Source organism: Triturus cristatus, chromosome 3_1, assembly GCF_964204655.1.
Source record: "Triturus cristatus chromosome 3_1, aTriCri1.1, whole genome shotgun sequence".
Lineage (NCBI taxonomy): Eukaryota > Metazoa > Chordata > Amphibia > Caudata > Salamandridae > Triturus > Triturus cristatus.
This window is the reverse complement of record NC_140583.1, coordinates 746,754,845-746,773,456: the sequence shown is the minus strand read 5'-3', so window position 1 is coordinate 746,773,456 and position 18,612 is coordinate 746,754,845. Positions and strand designations below refer to the sequence as shown.

Genomic DNA, 18,612 nt, shown 5'->3' with positions numbered 1-18,612 from the left:
GTAGAAATAGTTCAGTTCAAAGTAAATTGCAGATGCAACACTTTTCACACAGAGTACCTTGGATGCGTCACGCATTAGGCAAAAAGGGGCCGCAGGGGAGGTGATGCGTTGGTTCCATACTGCTGCTCAGGGGAGGTGATACGTCGATTCCTTACCAGAGAGGAGGTTATGCGTCGGTTTCTTACTGCGTGTGGAGGTGATGCGTCCCCAAAGATGCGGCAGACTTGGCGCCTTGATGCGATACGACGATCTGGAATGATGCGTGGATTCTTGGAGCCACAGCAGGCCTTGTGTCAAAATTGGTGCGGTGATCTTCGACTTCGGAGATCGATGCCATCGATGCGGCGTGCAGCGATTTCTCGACCCGCAGCAGGTGCTGCAACGGTTTCTTCAGCGATGTGTCGGAAACAGGTACAGGTACGGATGCGTCAAGTTTCTTGGCATTGCGTTGATTTTCCAGCTCCCAGCGGAAGACAGTCTCTAGAGGTCCAAAACAACAGCAGGCACCTCTTTGCAGGTCAGAACCCCCAGCAAGGAAGTTCGGGGGAGCTGGTGGTGAAGACCTTGTGTCCCTGAGACTTCAGAACATGAGGCAAGCTCAGTTTCAAACCCTTGGAGATCTTCAAGCAGGGGACACAGAAAACAGCAAAGTCCTTTCTTCCATTTTTGGCAGCAAGTAGCCACTGCGGGCCAACCCCAGACAGCAAACAGCACAGGGGCAGTATTCCTCCTCAACTTCTCCGGCTCTTCTCCTTGGCAAAGGTTCCTCTTAATTCCCAGGAGTGATCTAAAGTTCTGGGGTATGGGCCCCAATATTTATACTACAAAATCCCTGTGCTCAGTCAAAACCAGTTCCGTCCTCTCTGGTGTTGCTTCCTGGCAGGAGGTTGAGACAGCATTGTGGAAGGCAGACCAGGACCATTCAGGTGAAAGGAAATCTCATCCCCCTACTCTTAAATGCAGCCCAGGTCTATTCAGCCCAGCCTCATCAGAATCTCTGGAGCCACTGCTCCTCCTCAGCTCCTGTCATTCCAAAGCCAGGCATGGAATACACAAACCTAGCAGAGGTACAGTGGATGGCTAAGCAAGAAAATACCTACTTTTTAAAAGTGGTATTTTCAAACACAGAATGTAAAAATCACCCTCACTAAAAGATGTATTGTAACATTCTGAGTTCAGGCATATCAAACTATTTTCCTACCTTGTTACCAGGGCTACTTATGTTTATAAGATGTTATAAGTAAACTCCTCATTCTATCCTATTGGAACAGGTAGCCTTGCAATAGTGAAAAATGAAATTGGCAGCATTTCACTATGAGGACATGCCACACACAGAGAACGACCTTTACAACGCGGTTGTTACACCGTGGTATGTTTACATCGCGGTCATTACAATGCAAGTCATTACAAAGACCTGCGCTGGATTGCGCTCTAAACTAAGGAATAGTATGATTTACTATTCCAACACCTTCCATACTGTTACGTAGGCTGGAGTTGGAATAGTAAATCATACTATTCCTAACTCCAGCGCCCTCCAGCGCAAGTCGTTGTAACAACTTGCGTTGTAACGAACACGACGTAAAATACCACGTTGTGAATGTATGCGATGTAATGTCATATATTCGCCACACACACCAGAGCATGTCCTACCTTTCACATACACTGCACCCTGCCCACAGGGGTACCGTGGGCCTACCTTAGGGGTGACTAACATGTAAGAAAAATGAAGGGTAGGGCCTGGCAAGTAGGTACACTGGCCAAGTCGACATGGCAATACTAGATTGCCAACAGATACTGGCAGATCTGAGTCACATTATCTGATATAGACTACTAGACGCAGATTCCTTAACGTAGAATTATCCCCAGGCGTAAGACTGGACCCGGAAAATGTTCTTGTCCCAGCATCTCTGTACACTGTGGCCCACCCCTGTTGGGAACAGTGTGCGAATGCCTTCGAGCTTCAAGACGTGCTCGTCTGGCGCACGCCAGATGTCGGCGACGGACCCTCGCCCCATTTGTATGTGGTGTTTGGGGAGCACCACGACTCCTCGGAGCCGACAGGTTCGGCTTCAGGTTCTGGAGATGTGGTGTTGTCGGGGTGTGGCCCTATGGGGGTCCCTCCTTCGGACCAAGCCGCCTCTGCCTCACCGCAAACCCCCGTGGGGGTCCCTGTGGTATCGCTGGAGGTTGCCGGGACTCGGGGCTCATCCTCGAGTCCCCCTCAGTCCTCTGGGCAGGAGGCGGCCTTGTCCGAGGCCGAGCTGATGCCGCTCAGGCGCCGGCGGCTGCTGGCCCCGGCAGCGCCGCAGGGGCTAGCTAGGGGCCGGGGCGTGTCCCCGGGCCCCCCTCGTCTCTCCCTACAGGTGGCTGCCTCGTAGGAGGTCCAGTCGGCACCTTTTCGGCACCGTTCTTTGGCCGCCCTGGCTCCGACCCCACCCCGTTCTCCCGCTGCGCGAGTCGTGGCTGAGGTTGTCTCGGCATCCCCTTAGGTGCCTGTCGACGTTGAGCTGACGCCAGTGGCGGACTCCACAGCGCCGCGCCGGCGTCGGGTCGTTGATTCGTCTTCGGACGCCCCCACTTCTCCAGAGGTTCGGCAACTGTTTGTTTCTTCTTCTCCGGAGACAGGACGCCGCGTCGCGGCCTTTTCCCCAGCGTTTTCCAAGGAGGGCTCTTCGCCGTCTCCGTGCCTGCAGTCTTCCCCGGAGGCACCTCAGGTTCCACACTTGTCGGTCAACCTTCCCCCATTCCGAGCTTGGCCTTTCCTTCCTCCGGTTGGGCTGGGGGACGGCCGGCTTAGCTTACAGCCGTCGCCCATGGAGAAATTGCTCTCCCCACCGCGTTGCCCTACGGAGACGAGTGCTGCCTTCGCCCAGGCTGTCTCCACGGCTGCGGGGATTTTGCGCATGGGTGAGCCGGCTACCCATTTCCTCGCGGATCATTTGCTTGAGGTTCTTCATCAGGGCTCTATTGGACGGGAGCTGCTTCTTCCCTTCAAAGCTTTGCTCCATAATTCTCTCTTGGGGGCCTGGGGGCATCCTGCCACGGGGGACCCAGTGCCCCAGCCGCTTCTGCACCGCCACCGTCCTGCTCCACATGATCCTGTATGCCTTTCCTTCCACCCTTCTACCAGGGGCCCTGTTCTGCAGACTGCCTTTCCCTCCTTGCCATCGTTGTTGTTTCCCCCGTCACGGGAGGTCCGGTGGTTAGATTCATGGGGGCGCAACATCTTCGCCTCCTCCAGTACTGCCTTGCGGGCGCTCAACACGCTTTCTGTGTTGGCCAGAGCCACTTCTTGCTTGTGGGATTCGGCGGAGTCCCTTCTGTCTTCCGCTTCTCAGGATGGTGCCTGCGCTGATCTGCGGCACCATGTGTTGGATGGCTGTGAGTTGATGGCGTTTATTCTTCGCTCGGCTCTGGATGTGTCTGAGGTGCTTGGTCGCACTATGGCTTCTTCAGTGGCCCTCCGTCGCCAGGCTTGGCTGAGGGATATTGTTTTCCTTGAGAACGTTAGGGAGCGGCTGGTTGACCTCCCCTTCGAAGGCACTCTTTTGTTTCTTGCCCCTGCGGATTCTGCCATTCAGAGGTTCCTTTCGGGGCCTCGTCCTCCTCCTTTCCTTCCTCATCAGTGAACCTGGATGTCGGTCTGGGTTCTGGGAGGTGTTCCCCCGTTGTTTTCTGGGGCCTAGTAACAAGTAGCCCCGGTTGTGGGTTCTGTGTTGGTGTGCCTTCAGGGTCCTTTGGTTGACCCTTTGGTGCTGTTGGCTGCTGGTTCAGCCCCCCTTTTTTGCCTTGTGGTTTCGGCTGTTGGCAAGCCTGTATAGGTCCTGGTCTTGGACCTTTTGTGTCTTCTTTATTGGCTGCTTGGCAAGCCGTCTGCGGTTTAACCCGCAGGCTTTTTTGTTTGTCCTCTGCTGCAGAGTTTTTTCCTAAGAGGTGTTCCCATGTTTTATTGGGGCATAGATACCCTATGTGGGGTACTTGTAGCTATTACATAGCTTGTCATGTGCTGGGGCAGTGTGGTCACCCTTTTTGGGTTCCGTGCTCTCCTTGGCGTTATGGTATATCGCTGGTGTGGTCTCTTTGCTGTGGTGTTGGTGCGGCTTGCGTTGCGCCCAGGTCTGTCCTTGTCCAGGTTCGCTACGTCGCTTGGCCAGTCTGGCCTGCTGTCTGCAGCGTATGTTGTGGCGCTTCTGCCCTTCTGTCCGGCGCTTCAGCCTGGTCCTTTATTTGATGTTCCAGAGGAGCTGGCTTCCTTTGGCTGCTGTGTTCTGGTTGACGGTCTGCGCCCGTCCTCCGTCCTTTTCTTCTGCTTGGTCCCACTTCTTTTGTGGGTTTGTGTGTGTTTCGGCACCGGCCCCTCCCTTAGGGTGTGTCCAAGCCCCCCCAACCTCTGTCTTTGGCTTGCGCCTGGCTTGGTCTGGTGCACTGCTCCATGTACTTTGGCCTCCTGCTCCTTTCAGGGGGCCTGGTCCTCCTTGACCGTGTGGTCTGGGTGTGGATTGCTGTTGCTCCTCTGTTCTGGACTTGTGGCCCTTCACTGTGTGGTTTGTGGTTGCAGTCTCTCTCTCTCTTTCTCTCTCGTTCTGTTCCTGCGCTTTCATATACTTGTGCCTCCTGGATGGCTATTGCCTTGGCTTGCTCGGTTGTTCCTCGAGGGGGTGCTCTGCTCTTTCCCTGCTATAGCTTCGCTGCTTTGGCCTTCTGGTACTTTAGTGCCGACTGGTGCTGTCGCCTTGGCTTGCACAGTTGTTCTTCAAAGTGGTGCTCTGTTCTTTCCCTGCTATGGGTTCGCTGCTGTAGCTTTCTGGTGCCTTGGTGCCAACTGGTGCTGTTCCTCACCCTTTGTTTCTTCCTGTTTTGTTTCTCTGCTTTTTCACACACTGGTTCCCATGCTCTCCTCAGTTTTGTTGTGATGGCTCCGTGTTGTGGCGCGGAAAAGTTCTCCAAAGCAAACTGACGTCTGCGCGCCGGGATGGGGCTATGTGACCTCGCTGACGTCACACCAGCGGAAGACGGCAGGTGGAATCGCATGGTGCTGCCCCCCGGCGCGCAGAGTTGCTGGGACAAGAACATTTTAAGGGTCCAGTCACACGCCTGGGGGTAATTCTACGTTAAGGAATCTGCGGCTAGAATCGTCTCTACCAGATACATCGTTACGGGAGGTAAGTAACTTGTCCTACAGGCTGCGTATGTGGGTGGCACAATCAGTGCTGCAGCCCACTAGCAGCATTTTATTTATAGGCTCTGGGCACACACAGTGCACTGTACTAGGGACTGACTAGTAAATCAAATCAGCCAATCATAGAAACACCAAACCACAACAACAATTTACAAAAGGAGCACTTGCACTTTGGCCCTGAACATCAGTGGCAAAGTGCCCAAAGCATCTAGACCAGCAAAACTGAGTCCAATACACAGCAAAAACACAGGAGGCAAAGGCAAAAAATGCAGGGGAGACCCACGCCAATAGTGCCCGGTCTAGCAAATAACATTTCTATTCACAATTTGCACAGACCTGTAATTCGCAGCCGCGACGAGTCCTGCCGGCAGCACGCACCAGAGGCAGTCAGATCCTAATGATCATCTCATCATCCTGCCTCTGCCATGACTGTCTGTGCAACCCGACCCATCCCACCGGCCAGTGAATGGCGGTGTTTATCGATGAGGCAACAATAAAATCATTGCGGCATGGCGGGCAGCGATAAACTAAAGAAACATAACTGTTGCTCGCCCTGCCAAGCACTCAGAGAGAGTCCAGGTCCAAATGTATACACTTTGTTGTAAACACGTGATTCCACCACATCACGTGAATGCTGGGCCGGCCCGAAGCAGCTGAGCCTGAGTTATTAATTGTGAATGCTCATTGCTGAAGCCAGCGCAGCAATAACTATGAGCCACCAGGTTACAGGTTCGGCGTGACTCACTCCTAACTGACTTGCCATTTACTCTGCACAAAACTAGAGTGCTGAAATCAGATACTCTGCTAGAGCAGCATGTGGTCCGCGCTGCTTGCACATCATAAGTGTTTCTCTAGGGCAGTGCGTTTGGTCCCCCTTGTCTCTGCAACAGCGGTGTAATCAAGTGGCGCTATAAATGCATGACGTTGCATTTTAGTGCAGTGATGCGGGACACCGCACTAAAATGCGTTAGTATAACGCCTGATGCTATGTATTGGCAGGACTGTGCAGCTGAACAGCAAGCATCCTACGGCAGGAGTCAAGAGTGGGCAGTAAGTGTACTAGGCTGCAGGCCTCGTCAACCCGCAGAAGTGGCCTGCATTAGGCTGGTGTGACTTGTGCTTGCTTGAGGAACCTGCATGTCTGCCTGCTAGCCAATCTCAAACCGCTGAAAGTAAGGCTAATTTCTACAGCACTCCCACTTTCCGCTCCCCCGATTACCTGCATATTCCCTCTGTGCAGCTCATACGCCGTCCACATGCCATTTGCCACTCACCATCCATCATTAGGAAGCCTGGGCTAGTGTGACTTGTGCTTGCTTGAGCAACCTTCACGCCTATCTGCTAGCCAAACTCAAACCTCTGAAAGTAAGCCGCATGTTTACAGCACTCCCACTTACTACTCTCCCGAATTCCTGCATAGTCCCACTGTGCAGCTCATACGCTATCCGCACGCTATATGCCACTCACCATCCATGCTGAAATCAGATACTCTGCTAGAGCAGCATGTGGTCCGCGCTGCTTGCACATCATAAGTGTTTCTCTAGGGCAGTGCGTTTGGTCCCCCTTGTCTCTGCAACAGCGGTGTAATCAAGTGGCGCTATAAATGCATGACGTTGCATTTTAGTGCAGTGATGCGGAACACCGCACTAAAATGCGTTAGTATAACGCCTGATGCTAAGTATTGGCAGGACTGTGCAGCTGAACAGCAAGCATCCTACGGCAGGAGTCAAGAGTGGGCAGTAAGTGTACTAGGCTGCAGGCCTCGTCAACCCGCAGAAGTGGCCTGCATTAGGCTGGTGTGACTTGTGCTTGCTTAAGGAACCTGCATGTCTGCCTGCTAGCCAATCTCAAACCGCTGAAAGTAAGGCTAATTTCTACAGCACTCCCACTTTCCGCTCCCCCGATTACCTGCATATTCCCTCTGTGCAGCTCATACGCCGTCCACATGCCATTTGCCACTCACCATCCATCATTAGGAAGCCTGGGCTAGTGTGACTTGTGCTTGCTTGAGGAACCTTCACGCCTATCTGCTAGCCAAACTCAAACCTCTGAAAGTAAGCCGCATGTTTACAGCACTCCCACTTTCTACTCTCCCGAATTCCTGCATAGTCCCACTGTGCAGCTCATACGCTATCCGCACGCTATATGCCACTCACCATCCATAATCAGGAATCCTGGGCATATCCGCCAAGTTAGCAATAGGTGAGCAACAAACAACAAGCAAGAGGCAAAATCAGGCAAGGCTAAAGTAATTCAACGTAGTTTAATGCTAAGGCCAAATGACTGCATGGGGACAGTGAGAGTGAACAACTACTCAGTCAAAGTACTTAGCCTGTGGGGGGGGCTGAAAATCAGGAAGCCAGAGAATGAGCCTTACAAAACTAAGGAGGCATAAGCATACAGCAAAAGGGGCACTAGGAGCCTCAGGAGTAAAAGGTGTTGATGCCCAGCATAAACAGCACAAGCAATCAAAACAATCAAAACCCAAGTGGTGAGAGGTACAGCAAAGTATGAAATGGCACAGCCCTTCTTGCACCAGCCCCTGTCCTCCTCCACATACCTCTGCTGACATCGCAAACCAAATTGACATTTCTATGGTATTTGTATATCAATTGGTTAGAAGAATAGGCAAAGCTCTCAATTTTTAAACAGTTCAAAGATCATCTGAATCAGTAAATTATCTCTGACACCAAGCGACATCAAGGGCAATGATAATATGTAGCAGTCGCAGTCCCACATTAGACACCACAAGATGAGGACCCACAGTGCATTACTTTCACCTGCACAAGTAAGAACAGGACTAATAAGATGATAAGGAGGCAAAACATAAAAAGCTAGGGACAACACAAGTGCTGCATACAAGTGATATTAGAGCCCACAAAATTAGCAAGAACCAAGGATCGGCAATGGGGGAAGGGCCACACTTGGGCAGGGTGGACATCCAAGGAAAAGGAGTGTCTGCCCTACCCCTCCAAAGAATTACATATTGGGGTTCTTTCAGACACAATTCAAAAGAGGTAACAGTGCTTAAAGAGCTCAGCAGAAACATCTCAAAGTCTCAAAGCGTTGTTCTCTAAGCGAAAACAATATGACAAGGGTAAGCCTGGAAGCCAGGAACACAAACTCATGATATGCAACCCACAGTATGAATCACGCTTGGTCACCTTGTGATGACCACCTGGTGGGAAAGTCTTGTAGAAGGATACCAGCAGACTGAATTACCGCTGAGCCAAATGATCCAAAAAATAAAACTACAAAAGAAACCAGGAAGACAATGATAATGAAGAATGCATGGAGGGCATCACTGAAGAGCCACAGCAATGACCCAAGACACCATCAACTTTGATAGACTTAACAATCTCATATTCGAAGGAGAAGTAAGAGTGAGAGCCAACTGGAGCACGAGTAGCTTACAAGCTCAGAAGGATCAAAATACCATTGTTACTCAGATCAGCCTCATAGTGGCACACCTCCAACAGAGAGACATTTTCAGAGCTGAACGATTGCAGCCGCATTCAAAGCAGTAAGCCAGTAACCAATGTCTCCCTGGAGCAGCAAGCTCAAGTCTAAGTGCAGCCCCAGCCTCAATCTTCAAAAAGGTCGCAAGTAAAGAAAGAAACAGGGCATGCAATATTAGGACAGATGGGTTATACAGTAATAGACAGAATTAACAGCACTATGGCCATCATGGTGGTTAGTCTAAATATCGAGTTTTAAATTTCGACCTACAAGTATATCGAGTTGTTAATATCGTAGGTAAAGAATATCGAAGTCAAGAATATCGATGGACAGAATATCGACCCCAAGGTAAGTATTATCGGAGTTAATAATATCGAAGTCATTAATATAGATGTAAGTAATATCGTAATCAAAAATTTCGATGCCAATAATATCAATATTTTATTAGTGTAATGTATTTTAATATGTATTTTATTTGTATGTTCAAGATTATTGTAATGTATTTTAATACATTTAAAAATAAATGTTTAGAGATTAATAATTATTTAAAATATAATTTAGCGTTTTAGTATCAGAGCGGGTTGTGGGTTTATAGGGGAATAGGGTGGGAAGTAATTTAATTATAATTAATTAATTAATATGTATTGTTTAATTGGTATTTATGATTAATTAATTGTTAATTAATTACTAATTGTAAATTAAATATATTAATTGATTAATTAATTGTTAATTCATTATTAATTCTAAATTAATTTTATTAATTGGTTAATTATATAAGTTATAATGAATATTTATTTATTGGTATTGTTAATTAATTAATTGTTAATTACTAATTAATTGGTGATTTAATTTTATTAAGTGATTAATTGATGATTAAATTAATTATGTGAATTTTTATGTGTAGTGGGTTGTGGGTTTATAGGGGAATATGGTGGGATGTAATTACATTCAAATAATTACTGATAATTGTTATTTATTTGTAATTAATAATAATTAATTGCTATTAATTATTAATTGGTAATTAATTGTTATTAGTACGTTAAATATAGTAAATATAAATAATTTATTATTTCATGGTATTTGTTGTTATTGCTAATTAATGTATTGTTAATTAATAATTAATTTGTGAATAATTGTAATTTGGTAGTTAATATGTATAAATTAGTAAATAATAGGTATATTAATTATAAAGAATGTATTATTAATTGTAAATAATAGATAAACTGATATTTAAATGTATTGTGTATTTTGTATGTGTAGTGTGTTGTGTGTTAAAGGGGGAATAGTGTGGGATGTAATTTAAAGTTATTTATATAAATATTTATTTTAAATAATTGGTATTTAATAATAATTATTTTGTAAATTAATTATTAATATGCTATTTTTTTATAACTAATTATTTAATTGGTTATTATGTTTATAGAATCCCTATGCTATCCAGTGCTTTCCCAACTGTTTTACTATCTGGAGTGGGAATAGTAATTTTTACCCCTACGCTATCCAGCACTTTTCCTACTGTTGCACTCTCTGGAGTTGGAATAGTAATTTTTACCCCTACGCTATCCAGCGCTTTCCCTACTGTTTCACTTACTGGAGTGGGAATAGTCATTTGTACCCCTACGCTATCCAGCATTTTCACTACTGTTGCACTCTCTGGAGTGGGAATAGTAATTTTTACCCCTACGCTATCCAACGCTTTCCCTACTGTTGGACTCACTGGAGTGGGAATAGTAATTTTTACTCCTATGCTATCAAGTGGTTTCCCTACTGTTGCATTCTCTGTAGTTCGAATAGTAATTTTTTTCCCTACGCTATCCAACACTTTCCCTACTGTTGCACTCTCTGGAGTGGGAATAGTAATTTTTACCCTTACGCTATCCAACGCTTTCCCTACTATTGCACTCTCTGGAGTTGGAATAGTAATTTTTACCCCTACGCTATCCAACGCTTTCCCTACTGTTGCACTCTTTGGAGTTGGAATAGTAATTTTTACCCCTACGCTATTCAGCGCTTTCCCTACTGTTTGACTTACTGGGGTGGGAATAGTAATTTGTACCCCTACGCTATCCAGCGTTTTCACTACTGTTGCACTCTCTGGAGTTGGAATAGTAATTTTTACCCCAACGCTATCCAGCGCTTTCCCTACTGTTTGACTTACTGGAGTGGGAATAGTAATTTGTACCACTACGCTATCCAGCGTTTTCACTGCTGTTGCACTCATTGGAGTGGGAATAGTAATTTTTACTCCTAAGCTATCCAGCGTTTTCACTACTGTTGCACTCTCTGGAGTGGGAATAGTAATTTTTACCCCTACGCTATCCAACGCTTTCCCTACTGTTGGACTCTTTGGAGTTGGAATAGTAATTTTTACCCCTACGCTATCCAACGTTTTCCCTACTGTTGCACTCTCTGGAGTGGGAATAGTAATTTTTACCCTTACGCTATCCAACACTTTCCCTACTGTTGCACTCTCTGGAGATGGAATAGTAATTTTAACCCTACGCTATCCAACGCTTTCCCTACTGTTGCACTCTTTGGAGTTGGAATAGTAATTTTTACCCCTACGCTATCCAACATTTTCCTTACTGTTGTTTTTGTTGCAGTTGGACTAGTAGTTTTATTGTGTCTGATATTTAATATGTTTTGTATTATTTTAGCTATTGTAATATATCATTAATAATAAAAATTATTCACATTACAAATATTGATTATTATTTGATAGATGTAATTATTAAATATGTATTAATGTTATTGTTTTATCTGTATAGATGTATTGGTAATTTTTAAAAACATTTAATAATTTATACGTTACAGAAATTATTATTACAATTAATTATTAAGTAAGTATATATAATATATATTATATGTATATGTTTAATTAAAGTTTTATTAAATTATATATATTAATTATACATTTAAAATATTATACAATATATTTAATTATGTTTATTTAATTTCTAAGTATAATTTGGTTTATTTTACATATATTTTTAAAGTAAAAGAAAAACTATATTTTTAATAACCATATTTTTGACATCGATATTTAATTTTCGATATTTTTGTACTTACCATGTTGTAGATAGGATGTCGATATTCTTGACATCGATATTTTTGTTGCGATATATTTGTAGGTCGATTTTCTGTCTGTCGAAATTATGTCATACAACCGGCCATCATGGTGCAAGCAATGATATTGCATACTGATAAACAAGACAGACTCGTCTGGAAGATCTCTGCACACCATGGGTTTCCAGGGAGATCCCCAGGTCCAGTTCAGCCTTGTTTTAGTCAGGGAAGGTGGCACTGGCATGAGCACCTTTGTGAAGCACCACTTGACAGGCGAATTTAAAAAGAAATATTTTGCCACGCATTGGGGTTGTGGTGTTGAAGTCCATCCCCTGGTTTTCAATACAAACCAAGGTCCTATAAAATTCAACATTTGGGACACCTCTGGGAAGGAGAAATTTGGCGGCTTTTGAGATGGCTATTATATTCACGCTCAGTGTGCGATTATCATCTTTGACTTCACCTCAAGAGTCACATACAAAAATGTCAGCAATTGTCATCAAGATTTGGTACAAGTGTGCGGAAACATCCTCATTCTGTTGTGTGGCAACAAAGTGGATATTAAAGACAGGAAAGTAAAGACTTAGGGCCATATGTAGGTAGCCCAATACCGGTCGGTAACGGCCGATTTTCGGTAAATATACCGTTACCGACCGGTATTTAGGCTTTTGATGTGTAGGGGGATCATTTCTGTATTCGGTAATTTACCGAATCGGTAAAATTACCGAATCGGTAATTTTACCGATTCGGTAAATACCGAATACAGAAATGAGATGTAGGGGGAGTGTGTGGTGGGTGTGGGGATTCGTTATTTACCACCAACTGAAAGTTGGTGGTAAATGACGAATGACTCAGGTAATGCATTTTTTGGCCCTTAGATGTGTGCAATGTGGCAGACACACATGCCCTCAGGGCATGTATGTGTGCCACATGTGCACACATGCAGGAATCAGGGGTGCAACAGGGTGTCAATGTGACACCCTGCCACCCTTGATTGAGCTCCCCCCATTACCGATTCGGTATTTACCGATTCGGTAATGGTAACTGGCTTCCCATTGATTCCTATGGGCCTTGTGGCCCATAGGAATCAATGAGATACAGGTTACCATTACCGAATCGGTAAATACCGATTCTAAAATACCGACACTTACCGAATCGGTATTTTTTTACCTACATTACATTTACCGATTCATAAATACCCAATCGGTAAAATTCGGTATTTAAGAATCGGTAAATGTAATTTACCTACATATGGCCCAAAGTCCATAGTCCCATTTCTTTGCTCCCCTTTTTAGACAAGGTTTTGGAAGCATATGTTGCTAATTGTCTCTGCTCTTTCATCGAACAGTCCGATTTTCTTGACCCCCATCAGGCTTTCGACCTTCCCACTCAACAGAGACAGTTATCCTGACTGTACAAGATGAACTAAGGAAAGAGGCAGATAAGGGCACCACTCGGGCCCTGGTGCTTCTCTATCTCTCTGCTGACTTCAACATGATTGACCATGAACTTCTGGTGGACCGAGTCAGGGAAGCAAGGATCCGGGGTCTGGCCCTTAAGTGGCTCACGTCTTTTTTAGATGACTGTTCTCAATCCGTACGTCTTTTACAATTCACTGCCTCTAAAGTCAAATTGACATGTGGTGTGCCACAGGTATCTTCCCTGTCTCCGCACCTTTTCAATCTGTACTTATTTCCTTTAATTCAATCATTAGGTAAAAAGAAGGTATGCACTTTCAACTATGCTGATGATCTACAAATGATCTTTACCATCGATAAGTCTGCCGCCTTCATCACTAATTTTCAAACAACCACGCAACATATAAGTAGCTGGATGAACAGTAATCACCTAAAATAAAATCCCGAGAAAACGGAACTGATCTTAATTGGGGAGCCTCTAAACTCTTGGAATTTGGACTTTTGGCTAATTGAGCTGGGAAACCCACCCCTACCCTCAAGATCTACCAAACGCCTTGGCATTACAATTGACTGTGATCTGTCCATGAAATCCTAGATTGGGAGGGTGGTCTCTAATTGTTTCTTTCAACTCCGGAAGATCAGCAGACTTCTCACTCCTGAAGCCCTTACTCAGGTTGTCTTAGCCTTAGTCATCTCTCATGTTAACTACGCCAACTCACTTTACTTTGGCCTACCGGCATATCTATCAAAAAGACTGCAACTGGTGCAAAACCAGCACGCAAGATTAATCTTTGGTCAGCCGAGATGGCGTCATGTTACCCACTAATGAAGAAATTACATTGGCTCCCTGTAGCCAAAAGGCACTGCATTCAAGACGGGATGTCTCATCTTTTAAGCTCTCCATGGCAATTGCCAAGAATTCCTATTTACTCAGGTTCAGAGATATGTTCCCACTCGAGATCTTAAGTCTTTCCACCGTAACCTCTTGGCTACTCCCTCCTTCAAATCAAGAAATTAGGAGGACTCAGATTTGCTGTCCTGGCCCCTCAATTTTGGAACTCTCTTCCTATGAACATCAGATCCATGACATCTTATTCTCAATTTAGGAAACTACTAAAAACCTGGGGGCATATTATCAAGAAGGGCGTTAAAATTATCGCCGCTTTAGAGGCAGGAAACTGCCACTAAAGCTCCAACAATGGGCTTGAAAATATGCAATTGAGAATTCCAATAGAAGCCCAGGTTCACACGAGAACATGGGCTTCTATTGGAATTCCCCAGGGCATATTATCAAGCCCATTATCGCCGCTTTAGCGGCAGTTTCCTGCCGCTAAAGCGGCGATAATTTTAACGCCCTTCTTGATAATATGCCCCCTGGTTATTCCACCAGGCCAATGAATGAATCACTTAGTGGCAGGACCCCCTAGACCGTAGCGCCAAGAAACCATGTGGTGTGCGTGTGCTATATAAGTATGTTTTACCATAACATAGTCTTCAACAGGAAGAAGAACCTCCAAAACTATGATATTTCTGCAAAAAGTAAACACGAATTTGAGAATCCCTTCCATTGGCTTAAAAGAAGGCTCATCGGCGATCCCAATTTCAAATTTGTAACAATGCCTGCTTGTGCACCACTTGAAGTTGTTATGGGCCCAGCATTGGCAGCACATTGAAACCATGATATACAGATTGCCCAAACCACTGCATTGCCAGATGAGGATGATGATCTGTGAAAGAGTGAAGCTGGAGGCCAGCCTCACATGTATAGTTTTATAGGCAACAGTCCTGTGACGTCGATGGTGCAGGTGTTTGCCACTTTATTATCAAACTGAGCAGAACATGTGCTTACGTCTTTGGGTTATGGAAAGAGATGAATGGCCTTTGGAGTGAAAATGGCAGTGAACATTAATTCCTTCATATCTTGGATCAGCGTATTTAGCTGTTTTGGATTACTTTATCCCTCACTTTCCAAATCGAATTTAAATACTACTACAGTCACATCACATTCGGTGGGAAACCCTGTTATTGTCGTTTCCTGTTCCTTTTCGATTAAACAATAATAAAGATCTATTTCAAACTAGACATACAAATGACAGTGCTACAAGTCATAGCTGTCTAATTACGAAAATTTATGGAAAACTAGACCACCTTAACCAATTAATACTGAGATCCTGGGAGGTAGCTATTAAGAGCGCATATCCTGTCCATGCAGCCCCCTAAAGGAGAATCTTTCTTCTCTTCCAGTCATAATGGCTAACTTGATTGATGAAGTAAAAAAAGAGTCAGCAAAAACAAGAACCCTAAGGGAGCAGCTCCAACACCCGAGTAGCAAGATGCCAAAAGATCAGGATAAAACCAGAAACCCCAGGCAATAGACAATTTCAAACAAGATATGCCAGAGGCTGACAAGGAGGGGAAGCCAACTCTCTCCTAATAATCAGCCAATGATGGCTCATACACGGGCATTAGGGATCAGTGAAATCGGCATGGACACTTCTTGAAGCGACTCAAACAATGGGATAAAGTGGACCAAGAGCAACCATTGTCTAGGAAAAAGAAGAAAAGACTGAACAAACTGAACAAAAGTGGAGGGAAAACATTTCTATACAGCTTCTCGAAGGCTTAGAGACCCTAATGCGAAATTTAATCATGGGCCTAAGATAAAAATAAAAAAAACACCAATACGTACTCAAAACAGGCCCCCAAGGAACTGTCAGCAATATCGAAAACGGAGTGTATCAATCTAGCCACAGAAGCAACATAGATGGAGACCACATTGGAGGACAATATCCATCTCCACCTCACGAATCATTGCCAACACCACAGCAACCCAGGGGGCAGGCTCTTAAAAATCCCCGAAACAAGAAGTCAGTGGGGACCCCAACACCACCTCTGCTCCTCACCTCTGACCCAACAGCACTTTTCGATCCTGGCAGGACAAATTCATCTACAAACCATGAAGATCGGGTATATGGATGCGGAAACACAATCAACCCAGGAGACAGTGCTCCAGGTGTGCAGCAGCAAACTTGGGAAGAAGGACAACGAACAACCTAGCGAAGCCTCAGAAAACGAGCAAGCTGCCAATGAGGCCAATTCAAGAGGAGAGTGACAGCGGAAACTTCCACTGGCAAATGCCAGAGCAACAAGAGCTGCAATAAACCAAGTGACAGTAATAAGATAATAATAATAATCCACATTTGTAAAGCACGAACAATCACCGGTAAGGGTCTCTAGGCACTGGAGGCCGTCGGGAAGATTAAGCAAGCTATTGCCCAGAGTCACATGGTGCTGGGCTAATCTGCCAACGGCGCCCGGAATCAAACCATGATCCCCAGATTCCGGAGTCAGTCACCCTGGCTGCGGCGCCACACCTCTTCCTATCGTCCTATATCCTGAATATACTTCAAGGGGTAACTGGGATCCATTTAATAGATGGAACACCCTAAAATTGTGTGCGACCACTCCTGGCTGAAAGGGAAGCAATTTGCTCAAAAGACATTGAATTAGTTGTCTTTCTGCCCTCGGTGAGGGGAAAGATAAATGAACACTCAGAAATAATTCTCTCTAGCCGCAACCCTATTGAAGCGCTGGAGGAAAATCAAGCCCATCAGGACCAGTGAGGAATAAAAATGATTTAAAGCAATTGCGTTTCTGGCAATATTTATGAGCAATAGTCACCCAATTTGCACAACCACCAGGAGTGCACTTCAAAGCCAGTAGTAATCAGAGCATGTACACGAATCAATGGGGGTCTATGGGCTAAAAGCGTAGTCAGACCCCATGAATATCTTTAGGGACCTGACCTGCAGCACAAGTTACCCTAGAAAATGGCATCCTTGCGCAGCCCAGCAACTGAAAAGAATGGACTGAGCCTGGTTACCACGGGCTTTAAATGCCTGGACCTAATGGCCAGATCCGAAAGCATCAGGCCGTCTTAGTAGTATGCTCATGGAATTTCATAGGACTAGCTGATTCAGAAGTAAAACAAGCATTTGCAATGCAATAGGTCTCGCATTAATAAGAGTTTGAGCTATTGGCATTGTAAAATTACAATGCCTTTTATTTATGTTTTGGTTTTATAACAAATAAAAGGCATTGTCATTTACAATGTCAGTAGCATAAACTCGCATAAAAGCAGTGTGTGGAGTGCAGCAGTGTGCGGCGTGCAGCAGTGTGCGGCGTGCAGCAGTGTGAGGCGTGCAGCAGTGTGAGGCATGCAGCAGTGTGCGGCGTGCAGCAGTGTGCGGTGTGCAGCAGTGTGTGACGTGCAGCAGTGTGCGGCGTGCAGCAGTGTGCGGCGTGCAGCAGCGTGTGGCGTGCAGCAGTGTTTCGTGTAGCAGTGTGAGGCATGCAGCACTGTGTGGCGTGCAGCGGCGTGCAGCAGTGTGCGGCGTGCAGCAGTGTTGTGCAGCATGCAGCAGTGAGTAATGCAGCAGTATGCAGCAGATCGGTAAATATTAACTTGTGCTCTCATTTCGACCCTGTGACCTACATTTTTACGAGTGGCCAACATTTTCCATCAGACCCACCAAGCAGCCACCCCTAGCAGACAGGGCTCATTGCCTAAAACTATCCTGGGATTTGAACCCGCGCCGCGGTCAGTAGTCACACACAATGGAAAAGTTAATACATCAAGCCGTTTTGTTTGAGCGAGTCGCGCGCGCCCTCCGCGGGTGATCATGGGTAAAGTGCGCGCGATTACACAGACGCACGCACCTGCTGTCCCTTCTCGCAGACGCTTTTATAAACAGATAAGCTGAGGGGTGTCGTGGGGGAGTGACAGCTGACAGTCTCGATGGGATATAATGCCGGAGAGACAGGGTGACGAGGGGCATGCTCTCCTCATACGTAATCTAGTCCATTGCCTTATTCTACCAGACACTTTCAATTTCTTTTCCTTTTGACAGTCAGTGAAAAAGTTCCGGGGAGCGAGACGTTTTAGAAAAGGAGAGCGGCGGTGATGTGTAGAAGTGGTTAGCCTGTGAGGGAAACAGTCTCAGGCACGGATGGGAAAAAAACAGTGTGCATAGGACCAGGTAGGGACAGACGAGAACAGATTGAGCCACAAAAAAAAATAGGTTGTGATATACATAAGAGGAAAGAAGCGATGATTAAGGGACAGAAATTGGGTTAAATCGCCGGGCACAGACGAAGAGATGGCGTAATGAATGGCCAGAACTGCCTGCTTTGGAACTGCGTGTGGGGGCTCTACCAGCCACTGGCGTAAAACGAAATGTCGGGGACTCCCTGCCTCTCATATGTCATGTATATTCCCAGGCCTTGTGTTGAAAGGGCCTTCTGAATGGTGTTGGCACCATAAGGGCCTGCATCACACCCCTGCTACCATCGAACCTTGCCTGCATTACTGCTCAGGTGCCTCTTGTTACGTCACTGCGAAGCAATCAAGTTTAAACACAGCACGTGGGAAACAGAGGAAGTGCTTCTTGGCTAAAGAAGGAATATGTATATTTTTTTTATCTAGCTATT

At 45.7% G+C, this 18,612-nt stretch overlaps 1 pseudogene; it reads left to right on the top strand.

The window, feature by feature from the left end:
* Positions 1-11,880: 11,880 nt before the first annotated feature.
* On the top strand, positions 11,881-14,855 carry LOC146860909 (GTP-binding nuclear protein Ran-like; annotated as a pseudogene).
* The last annotated feature ends 3,757 nt before the right edge of the window (positions 14,856-18,612 follow it).